Raw genomic sequence first — 3799 nt, 5'->3', positions numbered from 1 at the left:
CTGCTGCTGCTGCTGCTGCTACTGCTACTACTACTATCGCACGTTGTGTCCATTATTCAAAACCTTGCAAAGAAATATAGGCAAGACTTGATAATTTTACTATAGGATAAAGAACCTTCTTGCCCAGAAGAAGAATGAAGGGTTATTTATTTAATGTTGAAGTTGAACGTCTACTTAAGTTCACATATTGTGCGTTGTATCGACGACTGATGCTAGGGTCTCCTTTAGGAAATCATGCATAAAAGAACTAATTTCTGAAAAGAACATGCTATCTTGTTCCATGGGCGGCTCGTGGTTTGTAGAACTAACTGGTTGTCACTCACATAGCAGTGCAACGACACCGCAATGAACCCTATTTCTCTTTTTGGGCTGCTTCAAATCGGTTTAGGTACTTATTGAATGTTGACAAATATTAGTTTGCATTTACTTGAAACTGAATGGAAATCCCTATTAGCAATAAATCTTATGTACACTGTCCAGTTGACAATAAGTGTCCAACTCCGCTGGTTTTGTCCAGCTAACGAACCCCCCCCCCCTGTCAAGATCCCTATCGGATTCGAACCTAAAACGTCTGCCAGTTGGCTACTTTGTACAGATATAACTGAGTCCAGAACGGGCAAAGACACTTGGAAGAAATGATTGTTTCAAACGCAAAGACTTAAAACTCTATAGATCTGATATTATTGTAATTTTTCTTTTTCTTTCTTTTTTCCTTTAGAATTGAACCAGGACTTAACAAGATGGCTGCTCTGCATTTCCTGTTGGCCTTTGTCTTTTTTGCTGCCCTAGTTCCTTCAGTGGAAGCTCAAGTGTTGAGTGTCGTGTGTCTCGTTCTAGACGCAATACAAGATTTTCTGCGTAAGAAATACATCTCGTATTTTCTGTAATGATGTTGCTCAGCAGTTATGGCAAGAAACAAGGGGGGGGCTAGGCATTTTCTTAGTTAGTATCACCCTGCGCTATGGTGAGGGTGACGCTGGTTCGAATCCCGAATGGGGTGTTCATGAACATGGGTTATAGGCGGTAGTTTTCAAACCTTTCCACCTGCTTGACTCGATCGTATTGGAAATGGACGTTGATTTCTGAGGTCCTGCCACTTGACAGCGTTACAGTGTTGAAAGGGACGTGAAATTCTTTAAAGCATCAAAACACAAGTAGCTACTCTTGTGTAACCTAAAAGAAACTGGATCTTGTTGTTGCTGTTATTGTTATTCTTCCTGTTGTTATTATTGCTTGTTGCTAAACGCCTTGCCAGAAACAATAAATAGGCCTTGTCCAGCTCACCTGGGTGAAGGTAAATATTGGAGGTAAGACGAAAAAAGCACTTCTGACAGTACTTGTAACAGAACCCAGAATTTCACCTCTTGGTCATTTTAGTCAAATAACCGTATCACACGGGTTTCTGGTAGAGTCTAGATCTTTCAGCTGTTTAGAATAACAAACTAACAATTTAAATTTTTTAAAAAGGCTATATAAACCCAACCAACAACGACAACACCCCTACATTCTATTGATGCTATTCGACAGGCAGAGATCAAAGAGGAATATTCTGCAGTTCTATTTATTCGACTGAAGTCTTAATGATTTATTTTGTTCTGTAATTTGTTGGATTTCTTATTTTCAGTTAGTTGAGGGGCAACTAGCTTGCTTCAAAGTGAAAGGTTAAGGTCTCCTCATACTTCTTATTAGCCAAAATAGATTATAGATTGTTGAGCATAAATCAATTGTTTTACAATGTTCCCACCCCACTATCTACCTGCCATGTTGGTACAAAGTATGTTACAAAGTTCACCCGCCTCTGTGATCTCCGACGTTCAAATCTGAGAGAGATACGGAATATTTTTCTGATCCTTACTTGAATACCCCCTCTCTGCCCAGTATGTCCAGTGGACGTCAACAAGAGATTATTTACTCCGGAAAAGGGGTGGAGGTGGGAGGGGAGAGGTGGCGCTATGACTACCCAGGAGACTTGGTGTTGCCAGTGTTGGTCACTTCATAATGACCCATTTTTATGTGAGCTCTGTGTTTACAGAATGTGTAAAAGTGATGGCAATTCTGATTCGGACTCCTTGAAATTAATAATGATATGACTTTCAAACAAGCTTCAACATTACCTGGAGAATTGAGTTTGTATTTAGATTCATATGGCAATGTGTTTTTACCTTCCACTTTGTGGGTGTTCACAGGAATTATTTTGGACAAACTCAATTTCGTAAACAAGAAAATTCCTTAGAATTCGAAATAGGACCACCTGGACTCCCCAGCATTTGATCCATTAGAATTCTTTCCCTCGAGAGAGAGAGAGAGAGACAGAGAGAGAGAGAGAGAGAGAGAGAGAGAGAGAGAGAGAGAGAGAGAGTTAAAGAACAATAAATATCGTTTCTGTATCTTGTGGTTAAAACTTGATGTACGGCAATACCGCATATTATAAAGATAGTTTATATAATTTTATCGTCTTTGAGATTGAGATAGCACAAGCGTTTGTCACAAAATCTCACAGCCTATCATACGACACAATGCTAAAAATACTTCCTGCAGTGCAAACACAATAACATGGCTGGTCCGCTCCCTCTTTTGAGATTGATTTAATTTGTTCTGTGCCATGCTCGAAGATACGCCTCACTGAACATCCATTTATTAAGGGCCATCTCACAGACACCGCTTGACCTTTTGAACCTGTTTTAATCAATTACTTAGTCAATGGGATCCTCAAAAGACAATGATAGGTCAGCCGATCCCAGTCATCGTTGTCAAAGCTAATTGTACTGTAATTTCTTCCGGATACGTGTAAACAAGTGAACTGATCATTTTGATTTTCTATTGTAACCTGGTGATTCAGCTAAGGTTAACCGGACGGACGAGAGTCCACCAGACCTTTGGCTCGGAACAGTGACAATTTTAACATGTCTGATAGCTCTCCCTGCTCTAATAATACTATTAGTCAATACTATTAGTTTTATCATTCTCTTGATCTGCTCCTGGCTACATGGTGTTGTTGTTATTATTGTTGTTGCGGTTTTTACTCTCTGTTGTTGTTGATGTTGTTGTTGTCTGTTGTTGTCGTCGTCGTCGTCTTCGTCATTGTTGTTGTTTTATCGTTGTTGTTGTTATTTTTATTGTTTTTGTTGTTTTATTGCTGTTGTTTTTGCTGTTATTGTTGCTGTTGTTGGTGTTGTTGTTGTTGTTGTTTTGCTGATACGCTGCAAACTTTAAACAGGTAAAAAGAGATGAATCAGATGGTAAACGACTGCACCAGCCACCCGACGAGATAGCAGGAATCTCTTCCAGATTATTTGTCAGCACTCGTATAAGGCTTCTCGTTCCAGTGGGGTGTTCGCGCCATTGGGCTGTTGTGCGGGTGGCCGAAGTTCCAGTCAAATGAGGCATTTGAACCTTTCTGTATTTTTAAGTCCCTCCACCAATTTGGCTCTGTGCTATAGGGGTTGTCGTATCATGGACTTCCTATTCTCAATCAAATACTTCTTTATGTTTAGGTGCAGGAGGGTATGTTTGGGTGTGGGTAGCGAAAGCATGCTGTACATTCTCATCAACATCATCATTCACTTCTTTGTTGGTTAACAATGATAATTAGTTTTTCAAAAAATAGCAATATGAAAGTTAAGTTATGATATTTGTGTGCTTTCTTTCAGTGTGCAATCTCCCGGCAAACGTCTTCTGCTTTGTTCCCGAGCTTCTGGATGACCTTTTGTGCTAACAATAAGGTGAAGCTTGATTTAGAAGTAATTGTAGTAGTAGTAGTAGTAGTAGTAGTAGTAGTAGTAGTAGTAGTAGTAGTAGT

At 39.6% G+C, this 3799-nt stretch overlaps 1 long non-coding RNA gene across 1 annotated transcript in view; it reads left to right on the top strand.

The window, feature by feature from the left end:
* Positions 1-695: 695 nt before the first annotated feature.
* Positions 696-3799, top strand: part of LOC106012628 — a 5522-nt gene continuing 2418 nt past the window's right edge. Inside the window, exons 1-2 of the long non-coding RNA XR_001185101.1 lie at positions 696-858; positions 3651-3722. This is a non-coding gene — a long non-coding RNA (uncharacterized LOC106012628). The remainder of the gene's footprint in view (positions 859-3650; positions 3723-3799) is intronic.

Source organism: Aplysia californica, unplaced genomic scaffold (genome assembly GCF_000002075.1).
Source record: "Aplysia californica isolate F4 #8 unplaced genomic scaffold, AplCal3.0 scaffold00439, whole genome shotgun sequence".
NCBI lineage: Eukaryota > Metazoa > Mollusca > Gastropoda > Aplysiida > Aplysiidae > Aplysia > Aplysia californica.
Note: the sequence above shows the minus strand (reverse complement) of the source record. Positions and strands in the feature narration are given on the sequence as shown.